Source organism: Mauremys reevesii, linkage group 3 (genome assembly GCF_016161935.1).
Source record: "Mauremys reevesii isolate NIE-2019 linkage group 3, ASM1616193v1, whole genome shotgun sequence".
NCBI classification, from domain to species: Eukaryota; Metazoa; Chordata; order Testudines; family Geoemydidae; genus Mauremys; species Mauremys reevesii.
In genome coordinates, this window is record NC_052625.1 from 86623662 (window position 1) to 86636961 (window position 13300).

At 39.3% G+C, this 13300-nt stretch overlaps 1 protein-coding gene across 4 annotated transcripts in view; it reads left to right on the top strand.

The window, feature by feature from the left end:
* The window catches only part of RPS6KA2 (ribosomal protein S6 kinase A2), a 445421-nt gene that overhangs the window by 221365 nt on the left and 210756 nt on the right, over positions 1–13300 (top strand). The window lies entirely within an intron of this gene.

A 13300-nucleotide genomic window follows, 5' to 3' on the forward strand; every position in this document is an offset into this window, starting at 1 on the left:
TCCTAGTCTCAGGTCATCAATCCCAACTAGTGTTCCACTATCATCATTCCTTTCTTTGATGTACATTTCCTTTTCTGGTGATTGAAATATAATCAAGCCCTTCTGAGTTCTTCTCCAATTCCTCTGTGTTGCTTTGCAAATCCAGATCAGTACATCTTTATGTCTTGGTATGTAATTGAAGTATTGTATGTAATGTAACATCTTTGGAGCTGTAAAGATAATACAATTATTGGGGGCATATAAGTACCTAGATATAATTTCACATCTCACTAATGAATAGTAACACAAGGAGTCTGTAAGAAATAAAATCCTTACAGAGATCACTCAGCATGGTACAGGATTATTTAAAATAGCAAATCAGCAAATCACTTTTCTGAAAATGTTCCTGGATTAGACCTTTCAGTGTGTTCAGGGTCTCTATCTACACTTATATTATTTTTATCTCAACTTATTTTCAACATCCTCCTCCTTTTTCCTTGACTGTAATATTGTTCTCATGTTAATTATAATGCTTTTATTGGGGGATTTTCCAATGTACAAATAGGGGTTGAGACCCTCAACTCTCATTGACTTTTTCAGTGGGAGTTGGGTGCTTAACTGTTTTGGGTGGGGGGTTAGAAAGAAGGTAGGTGAAGTAATATCTTTTATTATACCAACTTCTGTTGGTGGAAGAGACAAGCTTTCAAGCTTGCACAGAGCTCTTCTTCAGGTCTGGGAAAGGTACTCAGAGAAGTGTCAGAGCTAAATACAAGGTGGAACAAACTGTTTAGCATAAGGAGTTATGCTGTAAGAGACCATTCAAGATGAAATGGACAGTTAACACTTCTGCACTCGTAAGACAAAAAGCTTTTGACAATCTCCCCTTTTGTGTTTGGTGTACAATTTCCTTTTTTTTAAAAAAAAAATCCCTTCCCATCCTTGAGCTCACTTCTAGGGCACATTGTAGTTACTTTATATCATCTCAATCAGAGGTCTGGTGGAATATATGGAATATGTTTTATGCATCTGGAATGACTGGTTGTATGTTCACCGACTGGAATTTTATGTTGGACAGGTTCTGTAGAATTAAACAGGGATGAAACAATAGAAATTAACCAAGATTCTATAGAAATTATTCTAAAAACTACATAATTAAAAGCATTAAACCAGTACATAGAATATAATCAAGTCCCTTGATTTTTCGTTTATATTGTTTAAAATTTTGGGAGACTTTTTCTGTGTTTATTACAAAAATTGAAAAACTTGGGTGAATATTGGTGAAAAATTAACTGCACAATTTTCTGGGAAAATATTGGGGTTAATATTGGAGGATGGGGGAAAACATCAAATAGGGAAAAATAAGAGGATTTAAACAAAAAGCAATTTTATGCAGTGGTTTATTTCATGAATTGTACATTGTCAGTAGGTACACACACATGTACATGCATATGTGTATTTTCAACTACATTGCCTTATTTTAACAGACAACCTTTCATTTACACTTACACTAATTTATTATTAACATAAACACTACTTATTCTGTTGGCAAAGTTATCATTTTATATTAAATGATATAAGAGGCTGTAGGACTTTTTCCATAAAGGATAGCACAATGCCTTTCTCTTCAAATTACATTATATTTGCAGTGTCTCTAAATTAGTGGTTTTCAACCTTTTTTCATTTGTGACTCCCCTAAAAAAATTTGAATGGAGGTGCGCATCTCTTTGGAAATCTTAGACGTAGTCTGTGGACCCCCAGGGGTCTGTGGACCACAGGTTGAAAACCACTGCTCTAAATAAATTGTATCTAATTCATGAAGAGAAAGAAAGTCAATTGATCCCAAACTGAGAAAAACAGACAGTATCCCATTATATTGCAGTCTGCTTATAATGTCAAAAGAAACACAGTAACCTTGATAAGACTGCTGCTTCTGTGCATCGTCCATCAGGCTAAAAGTTGAAATTGCTGCAAAAAAATCAGCTGGTTTATTATATATGATGTCCAAAACATCAGTAAAAAGCTACATTAATCTCTTTAAAATAAATTATCCCAGTACGTGAGAGAAAAACATTTCAAAGTCAGAAGGTTTATGCAGATAAATAAGCTGATATGTTTATTTCTCCTCTTAGCAAGTTCAGATACACATTTCTTAGACAGGAGCCTAGTTTGCATCCTGACTTTCAGATATAAAAAAAAATTAGTCCAATGAAATTGTTCAGTTCCTACAGTAACTTCCTAGATGACTTTGTGTTCACACACCAAAAATCCATATCAGACACATTGTCTCTCCAGCCACACAGCACTCAGAGAGTTTGTATCTCAAGAAGCAGAAGAAGTGATAGATGAGAAGAACTTGACATACAATGAACTTGGCGTGCTTGTTGTATTAAAAGACCTAAACCTCCCCAGGGTCAAGTCCTTCACCAGTTAAAAATTTGTTTACTTAGGTTTATTCAGTGAAAATAAGTATAAACACTCCTCAGATACAGCACTCCTGCTTCATAAATACATCAGGGTGCCTGCCACCTGCAATTTTGTTGTCTGTTTTCCCCCCCGCTGCATGGAAGATTTTTCCACTTTAGAGGAACTGATGAAAAACTCATTATCTAAGCCTGAGTTAGAGAACAGTTAGAGTTAAGCTAAGAGAGGTTGGGAGGGAGGGAGGAGATGGTGGTGGGAAGGGCAGTTTTCTGATCTGAAATTTCCAATTTCAGAAGTAATACTCATAGAAGATACTGATGTCAGATTCAGCTGTGACACCATGCAAAATGCAACTTCCCGCTGAGAAGTACTTAGTGCACAGTGTCCACAGGCTTGGCATGGGGCAGGCTTGCTTTCTTCACATGGCAGGTTGCTGCTTGCACTTTGTGAGGATACTAGCTCTAGTCTCAGCAGTGGTAAAAAACAGGACACACAAAAGGCAAGTCCAGGGCCAGAAGAGGGAACTTAACACTGAAATGAACTAAACCAATTAGTTTTCAGGCTGCCGACTGGCAGATGCAAGAGAAGTCAGGGAGTATTTAGCAATGGTAGATTGCTAATGTACTCTTTTATTAAATACAGCATTTGGGGGAAAGGAGAATATTGCTGTATTTAAAAGTTTCCAATTGCAAGTTGTGATGTGTGAAACTTTATAAGAAAACTCCGCACCAGGTAAAGCTTACCTGACTTCAAATCTCATTACAAATACAAAATAAAGTGCAGTTTGCATTTGTGGGGGGTGGGAGTGTTGTTTTTGTTTCTTTCTGGTTTTGACAGGCATAGGCTTATACCCTCTGAGTTTCACTGTGAGGTTCAAGTTTAATACAACCCTGAAATCAAACAGGAGACATAAAGCCCATGAAACTTGGTAGTTTTGGGCTGAGTTTTACACAGTTACCATCCAAAATTGTAAATCAACACAAGCTGGCTTGAAATGTGACATTTGCTGAGATTTTTTCAGACAACCTGGGTGGTCAATTTTGAATGGAAACCGTGCTCTGCGTGACTTCAACCATCTGAAAATACAATAGACAAAAGTTGGCAGTTTCAGTTGATTTTCACCTTGAGCTGCTAGGTTCGTTGAAGTGCAGAACTCAAAGTGTAACACTGTGGGTAGAAACACAGAGCAAAAAGTTGGTAGGGGAGGCAAAATTACTGAGTTTCACCTAGCTTTAGTGACTGTTAACTACTCTTTTCCAAGGTAATGTAGATGCCATAGGAACTGGTCTTAGTTCAGCCACTGACTGACAGTGCCATGAAAGTGGTGCAGAATGGAGCTAGAATCCCAGACAGAGGTTCCTGCTCATTTGGAAACCGAGCTGAATCATGGGTGTAGGTAGGAGTCCTGATACAGCAGCAGCTGGGAGCCCAAGAATCTAGTGGGCCCTGCAGGAGTTTCTGCTGCTGGAAAGAGTCAGGTTTCAAGGTGAGGGGAGAGGTAGACCCACAAGGTGTTTGAACTGTGGGATGGTGAGAAAACAGACAGAGCCATCAGGGGCTGGGGTGAATTGGGTATGGAAAGCTTTTTGTGTGGGTTCGGATTTTGGGTGAGTAGCAGAATGGGCAGAATGTGGGAAGGGGGCACTCTAGAGATATGCAGTGAAAGCCACATTTTGAATTTGCTTTGGAACCATCTGAATATTGTTCCATCCCTGAACTGACTGTCTGCTATGAATAAACTCTTCGTGAAACAAATGTTCTGTTATTTTGATGACTGTTGAATTTTCTCCCAGCTGGTGTCCTGGTCAAGTATACAAATGGAGGCAGAATGCTAAAAGCAACAATGTACTATTCCCAGTGTCAGAGTCTACAAAGTAAACAGATTTCAGAGTGGTAGCCGTGTTAGTCTGTATCAGCAAAAAGAATGAGGAGTACTTGTGGCACTTTAGAGACTAACAAATTTATTTGGGCATAAGCTTTCGTGGGCTAAAACCCACTTCATCGGATGCACGTGGTGGAAAATACAGTAGGAAGATATATATTTTCACAGAGAACATGAAAAAATGGGTGTTGTCATACCAACTCTAACAAGACTAATCAATTAAGGTGGGCTATTATCAGCAGGAGAAAAAAAACTTCTGTAGTGATAATCAGGATGGCCCATTTCCAACCATTGACAAGAAGATGTGAGTAACAGTAGGGGGAAAATTAGCATGGGGAAATAGTTTTTACTTTGTGTAATGACCCATCCACTCCCAGTCTTTATTCAAGGCTAATTTAATGCTGTCCAGTTTGCAAATTAATTCCAGTTCTGCAGTTTCTCATTGGAGTCTGTTTTTGAAGTTTTTTTTGTTAGAGAATTGCGACTTTTAGGTCTGTAATTGAGTGACCATGGAGGTTTAAGTGTTCTCCGACTGTTTTTTTTAATGATATAATTTTTTACATCTGATTTGTGTCCATTTATTCTTTTTGCATAGAGACTGCCCAGTTTGGCCAATGTACATGGCAGAGGGGCATTGCTGGAACATGATAGCATATATCACATTGGTAGATGTTCAGGTGACCAAGCTTCTGATGGCGTGGCTGATGTGATTAGGTCCTATGATGGTGTCCCTTGAATAGATATGTGGACAGAGTTGGCAATGGGCTTTGTTGCAAGGGTAGGTTCCTGGGTTAGTGTTTTTGTTCTGTGGTGTGTGGTTGCTGGTGAGTATTTGCTTCAGGTTCGGGGGCTGTCTGTAAGCAAGAACTGGCCTGTCTCCCAAGATCTGTGAGAGTGAGGGATCGTCCTTCAGGATAGGTTGTAGATCCTTGATGATGCACTGGAGAGGTTTTAATTGAGGACTGAAGGTGACGGCTAGTGACGTTCTGTTACTTTCTTTTTTGGGCCTGTCCTGGAGTAGGTGACTTCTGGGTATTCTTCTGGCTCTGTCAATCTGTTTCTTCACTTCAGCAGGTGGGTATTATAGTTTTAAGAACGCTTGATAGAGATCTTGTAGGTGTTTGTCTCTGTCTGAGGGATTGGAACAAATGCGGTTGTATCTTAGAGCTTGGCTGTAGACAATGGATCGTGTGATGTGGTCTGATGAAAGCTGGAGGCATGTAGGTAAGTATAGCAGTCAGTAGGTTTCTGGTATAGGGTGGTGCTTATGTGACCATCGCTTATTAGCACTGTAGTGTCCAGGAAGTGGATCTCTTGTGTGGACTGGTCCAGGCTGAGGTTGATGGTGGGATGGAAATTGTTGAAATCATGGTGGAATTTCTCAAGGGCTTCTTTTCCATGGGTCCAGATGATGCAGATGTCATCAATGTAGTGAGAGTAGAGTAGGGGCATTAAGGGACAAGAGCTGAGGAAGCGTTGTTCCAAGTCAGCCATAAAAATGTTGACATACTTCTGAGTGAAAATGTTCTAGGTGATGCATTGGTACTTTTGAGGAGAGGGTCCCCAAGAGCCTGATTTCTAAGATGCTGAGCAGTCTCAGTTCCTGTTGACTTCCACAGGATTAATGGGTGCTCAGAATTTCTGAATCAGGCCACAAGATTCTCCACATCATTGTTCAGCAGGTTCAAATCCTTGAGCTTTATTTATGAGGGGAAAGGAGCAAGACTAGAGAAATTCATTGGCCCATGGTTGCCTACTTTTATTCTCCTTAGCCACTGGCAAATGGGGAATTGCTCTGCCTCCCAAAAGCAATTACTCTGAATCCCAGACTGTGACAGTCCACTGATCATCAGGAAGACAAATGAGTGATGCCAGCTGGAGAGCTGTATTCCTGTGCCCGTCTCAGTCCCGTGAATGTCACACTATAGGAGGGTTACAAAAAGCAAGGGTGAAAGGGTAAATTTCATCTCTTGCATGTGGTGTGTATAGTGAGCCTTAGCTTTAAAGTTCTCCAGGATTATAATAGCCATGGTTGTTCCAGTCAAGAATGGCAGGAAAGAGTGGATGAGCAGAAGTGAGAGGAACAGAGAAATAAAAAAAATAGATTATAGAAAGAGGGAGGGGCGCAATGGAGTGGCTTGTTTCTCATAAACCAGGTTAGTCAAAATGTTCTATTTTAAAACCATCACAAATTTTGTATTTTAAGAAACAAATTATGCTTTTAATCTATTTATTCTAGATGTATTATCGAGGGACAGAAATCTTAATCCACAACTTTACATTTCCATAATTACTAAAGAGAAAAACTATAAAGAGAGAAATCCAGGAATTTTCCCCTCCAAAGGAATAGCCCATCACCAGTCTCTGTTTGCCATGAGATTTTTTTTTAAATGTTTTTGCCAACAATTATTATTAGAGTGAATTTCAAGACTTAAGTTGGCCATCTCTATCCCAGAATCAGTGATCAATGGTGTCAAGTATCAGAGGGGTAGCCGTGTTAGTCTGGATCTGTAAAAAGCGACAAAGAGTCCTGTGGCACCTTATAGACTAACAGACATACTAGAGCATAAGCTTTCATGAATACCCACGAAAGCTTATGCTCCAATACGTCTGTTAGTCTATAAGGTGCCACAGGACTCTTTGTCGCTTTTTAGTGATAAATGGGTGTCACATCTGAGGAATGGCTCTGTCTCTAGGCAGAGGGAAGGGAGGGCAGAGGATGAAATGTGAGTCATCACCATTTTCATGATTATCTGTCCACCAGTAATCAAAATGGTTACATGTACCCTGTGGTTTTTGAGAGAAGGAATACTGATATGCCTAGCTAAGTGATGTGCAAAGCATAAACTTATATATAGCAGATTGCAGTATTTTTAAAAGTTCAACCCTGACCAATATTTCTTCTGGGAAATCTGAGGAGGTAAAGTAACTTTAGATCGGTACATCATGTTTCAGAAATGGTGGATCCCCAGAACACTTGACTGTGTTCTATCCAGGACTTTCCATTTGGGAAAGGTAAATTCACTTGCTAGATATTTAAGTATCAGGCATTGCAAATGCTGCCTGAAATAAATTCAGTCCCACCAAACAATATAGGCCAAATCATAGTTGCTTCAGCACAGGTGAGCTGAGAGGAAAGCAAGCCCAGGGAGTAGTTCTCTATCCTGCACAGAAAGAAACTAGAGTTGTCTGCAGCAATAGCAGCCAGAGGGAGAGGGGAGTGTCTGGATGTAGCCCTGTCTGCACTGTTGGGGGAGAGGGAAGGAAGAATTGTTTACACCTGTTGTACAGGTGGAGCAAGTTCCACTGTCTGGCACTTTTTCCCCCTGGTGCAGCTGGAGATATTATGTGAGTAAAGTGGCATTTAGGTTTTTCACAGATATCTAGAGACTGTGGAGAACACCAGGGATGTGGTGTGAGGAAAAAAATTTCAAAGTTTTGTAGGGTTACATCAATTCTGCAGAAGTTTTGCAAACGCAAAGAGAGAAAAATGTTCTCTACAATAACTTTTGGGATGACCCAGATCTCCATAGGAGCCTTCTTTTGTTGCTGCTCTGTGTGCAGAATTGTCACTGACTTCACAAAACCAGAGCTTGTTTTGGGTTAAAAAAATGTGAAGTCACCACAGACACGATCACCTTTTCTCGATCTTAGATCACAGGACACAGTGATTCCTTTCTAGCTTTGGCAACAGTTAGTATGGCGCTTCCTTGCTTAGATCAATTTGCATTTAATATAGTACTCAACCAACTGCCCTATTTTCAGCTTTGAGTTAATGTCTAAAAACTGTTCATCTTTATTACATTCAGGTGCTAAAGATGGAGTCAGCCACCAAACCCTAAACTAGTGAAGAGAGACCATCTAAACTTACACTTAGAAATCAAATGTCAATGCAAAGTTATCCACTCACAGCTAGTTTCAACATGCCTCTGCTTTAGAAGTTTTTTTTATACTTTATACTTTGTCTACTTTTAAGTTTCCAAAACTGGTCTACAGACAGAAGAAGAGGTTTCCTTCTCAAGGCAGTTTTGTTATGCACAAACTGGCAAAAAGCAAAAAGCTACAGAACTTTGAAACTCTTCAGACACAGAAAATAAGATTACACGTTTCTATTTGGGCTCTCTATGTAGATTCTTATCACACTCATAACTGTGGTATCTAAATTTCCACCTACTTTTAATTAAGCCTTAAACAGTTAAGGACAAACACTGTTCAAAACATGGGACTTTTGTTTATGATGAGAGAGTCAAGGAAATTATATAATACAGAAATAAGAGCTGATTTACTAATGTATTTACAGTACCTCACTTTATGCCTATTTCACTAGTTATCACACATGACATCGGAAGTCCCTTCTAGCCCTACATTTCTTATTGCAACAAAAGGTGCACGAATCTGGTAAAAATGAAACAGGAGCATCTAGATTGGAGAGAAGTGTATTCCTTTGCATTAGAGTTGTGCAAAATGTTTGCAAGTGAACTGGGAAACTTCAAAGTTTGAGGAGGCTTATGCACTTCAGTTACATGAAAATTAGTCCTATTTTGAAAGAAATCTTGGGTTTTAAATAGATAATGGGTCCGCTTTTGAGTGAAAATAAGGGATTCCTTTTTCCAACAAATTCTTTTATTCTTTTCAACACGTGAAACTTTTTTTAACATAGATAACTTTTTGAAACAACATAGACAAAATTTCACATCTGGACACATGACTACAAAAAGTTAAAGTGTAGTGGTGTGAAATAGTCTTGACAAAAAATATTCATGTTTTTCATGTATCAGAGGGGTAGCCGTGTTAGTCTGGATCTGTAAAAGCAGCAAAGAGTCCTGTGGCACTTTATAGACTAACAGATGTTTTGGAGCATGAGCTTTCGTGGGTGAATACCCACTTCGTCGGATGCATTGCTCCAAAGCGTCTGTTAGTCTATAAGGTGCCACAGGACTTTCATGTTTTTCAGATCATTAAAAATTTAGCAATGTCTTTTGGACAGAGCAATAACTGTGGAAGCTATTAAATCCCCAGGGCAGAGCATGAGAGATTTACATTGTTGATTTTAAAAGTGTTGTTCACTTGCGATCTCAGACATCTTCATATCAAAGATTGTCTTGTACACATGCCATGGGGAAGAAGGTGTGCCCAATTGAGAGACTATGGGGAGTTGCAGCCTACAGAATCACAAAACATGGCCTCTAGCCATGTAACTGAAGATGGAGAACAAAGTTAATCAGTTGCAGGGTGTGTGGATATTTGGCTGGTGAACCAAAACAAAGTTCTACTTATCTGTCAAGGAAGTTGGCCATACAAGCAAATATTATAGAGGTGTTCATTTATATCTCCTAACAGTATTTCTGTCAGTTTGCATATAAATTATCTGCTGCATTTGGGCTCCTGGCAAATTGCCAGTTCAGCTCTCTGCTCTGCATCATAAAGTATGACTCCTGTTCTTTGTTCTTAAAAAAAAAAAAAAAATCACAGTTAGAAGCCCCAATCAAAGTACTGATTTTGGTGATTGTCAGGTTTGACAAATGCCAGGGGATTCTAGGGATCCATTGGTCTCTTTCACTAATGTGCTATCACTATGAGAAGAACTCAAACCTTGAACACATTTAGTTTTAATGGAACATTTCAAGCCATCAGTGTTTGAATGAGTTCTAAATTCTCCAAAGTCCTCACCATCACTTAGTGCTTACATTTACTGTACTATCTTCAAAAACCTACTCCACCGTGTTAATTTTATGAATTGCTGGGTTATTTTCCAAAGACAGGACAAAAGGGGTTTGCTTTGTTTTTGGTTTTTAACTGGTAAAGAAAGAGAGAGAAATGGAGGTGAGAAGCAGCTCGAGTCAATTTGTAAATTTGGCAACTGAATTACTCTATGTCTTGGCATTATCTCTCACATGTTCTAATGATGTCCATGGCTGGTTAATACCAATCTGAGACTTATGGAAGAGATTTACAGAATTTTTACTACAGAGTGATAACTTTTCTATACAATTTTTAAATCAGCCAATAGTATTCTGCAGCAGGGATGTCATTCTGTGCTATATTTAAGGCCCTCCATTTTTGGTTTGTATTGATATTTTTACCTAAACGGTCCCAGGTTCTGCAAAAGCTATTATTTGGTTTCTGCTGATATTCATCCAAAGTCTGGCTCATTCAAGTACATGCAGATACTGATTATATTTATAGATCCAGAGATTCCAAGGCCAGGTAGGATGCTTGTGATCATCTAATCTAATGTCCTGTATAACACAGGCCACAGAATTTCCCCAAAATAATTCCTAGAGCATATATATTAGAAAAACATCCAATCTTGATTTAAAAATGGTCAGTGATGGAGAATCCACTCTGACCACTGATAGGCTGTTCCAATGGTTAATTACACTCACTGTTAAATATTTTCACCTTACTTCCAGTCTGAATTTGTCTCGCTTCAACTTCCAGTCATTGGATTGTTTTTATACCTTTCTCTGCTAGACTGAAGGTCCCATTATTAAATATTTGTTCCCCAGGTAAGTACTTATAGAATGTAATCAAGTCACCTCTTAAACTGCTTTTTTGCTAAACTAAATAGATTGAGCTCCTTGATTCTACCACTATAAAGCAGGTTTTCTAACCTTTTAATCATTCTTGTGGCTCTTCTCTGAACCTTCTCCAGTTTATCAACATCTTTCTTGAATTGTGAGAACTAGAACTGGACACCATATTCCAGCAGCGGTTGCATCAATTCCAAATACAGAAGTAAAATTACCTCTCTACTCCTACTCGAGATTCCTGTTTATGCATCCAAGGACCATTTTGAAAATCCAGTACATTATATTTTTTTAACAATCCTACAGTTGTTAATAGTTATATTCCTGCTATAGAATTTTGTAAGATAGATAGAGATAGTTAAACATTATTTAGGAAAGATTATCATGGTATATTAAACTCTGTAGGCTTTAAGTAATTTCTATAGAACTATAGAAGGGCAGCAATGTTTCCTTGAAACACTTCACCTTTGTTGTCTTTTCCCAGCAAGATCAAGACATGCTATCACAAGGCACCAACTTTGTCATTTCCCAGGGAGTACTCGACCCCTGTTCCGCCCCATGCCTCGTCCCCACTCCACCCCTTCCCCCCAAGGCCTGACCCTGACCTGACTCTTCCTGCCCCTGCTCCACCCCCCTCTCCCCCAGTGCCTCCTGCCCACTGCTGAACAGCTGGTTGCAGTGGGTGGGAGATGCTGGGAGGGAGGGGGAGGAGCTGATTAACAAGGCCACTAGCGGGTGCTGAGCACTCACGATTTCTTTCCCGTGGGTACTCCAGCCCTGGAACACCCACAGAGTCAGCGCCTGTGGATGCTATGAGTGTTCTGCAGAGGCAAATTATTTGGTAATCTGTCTGCAAATAAGGGAGGTGGGAGTGGCTCTCTAGGAAGATAGGGTTAGGCCTGGTCTACACTATAGAGCGAGGTCAATGCAAGACAGCTTACATTGAACTATGTAAATCTCTACACTAAAATTTCGCTCCCACCGATGTAACTGCCTTGCTACACCTACTTAACTCCACCTCCATGCAAGAGGTGTAGAGTCAATGTTGGTGTAGTTAAGTTGACGCAGTGTCTGTGTAGACACTGTATTGCTTACATCAACTATTACTGGCTTTCAGAAGGCGTCCTACAATGCCCCAGTCAATACAAGCACTCCTGGTGAAGATGCACAACACCAATACGAGGAACCAAGTGTAGACACACACAAGCAATGTAATTACTGCAGCAGCTGTATGCCGACGTAAGTTACGTCGACTTAATTTTGTAGTATAGGCATGCTCTGAGTGTCAGCTGAACAATCTTGTAGAAGGAAACCTTGAAACAGCTGAGCTTTGGGAGAAAGTTTAAACTTATTTATATATAATATTGCTGTTTTCTTTATTGATAAAGCCAACCCCTCAGGAATGAGATGCTCTTGGACTTTACATAATGTGTGGACTGTGTTTGCACAGCAAGCGGGGAAGGTGCCTACTTATAAGAACCCTATTCAACATATTAAATGTACACAGGATTTCCCCATACGTTTATGTTTGACAGTTATAGCATTATATTGAAAGTAAATGAGATTTTTTTTTGTAATGGCTTGAGGGGCTTATACAGAGCTTCTTAAGGTTCATGCCTATTTATTGTAGTCTGACCAATGATTTTTACTCTGCATTATCCTTGCAATAATGATTTGTAGTCACCTTCAGTCAGAAGCTTGCTGCAAGTGCTATGTTATTTACAAACTAATATCAGAGATCAAATTATTTAAATTAATGTTATAATGTAGAATTAGAACTGATGTATTGGTATTTTTCCCCTCCTCCATACACTCTGCCTCAAAGCGCTATAGTCAAAAAATTAATACACAGAGTGGGGTGATGTTTTATGTGGGTACGTGTCACTAACATTGTGTACTAAGCAGTATTTCATGTACTGTCTTGTCAGACAATCTGTTCTACTACTCACAAGAAAGAACGCTAGCCAAAAATGTGTGGTGGTGATTTGACTTTTTTTCTTATTAGTTTGTGAACAGGATTCATAAGGAATATGTTGCGACTACAATTGCGTTTTTGTGTGTTGTAAGCCCTTCAGTCATGGACTAGGACCCCATTGTGCTAGGCACTGTAGAAATGCAGGAGGAAAAAAACCACAACAGAAACCTGTCCCTTTCCCCAAAGAGTTGCCAGTTTAAGCAAATTATGGCTTTTATCTTCTAATACCTTATGTATCATCTCACATCACAGATTGGAAGCCATCTAGCTTTTACTTCTGTTGGATGCCAAGCAGCAGGCTGGCAGCCCGTATTTTTGCTGTTGCCCTTCCTTCTCATCTGAGAAACACTACAAGAAATACTACAATGCTACAATAATTGAAATAGGGTAAAATATTAATTAAAATGTCACTTTAGTAACATATTTAGTTGATAGTAATATTATTTCACTTTCAGCATTCTTCACCCATTGTTCTCAAAGTGCTTCACAAAGGGTGGGTAATTCTAAAATCTA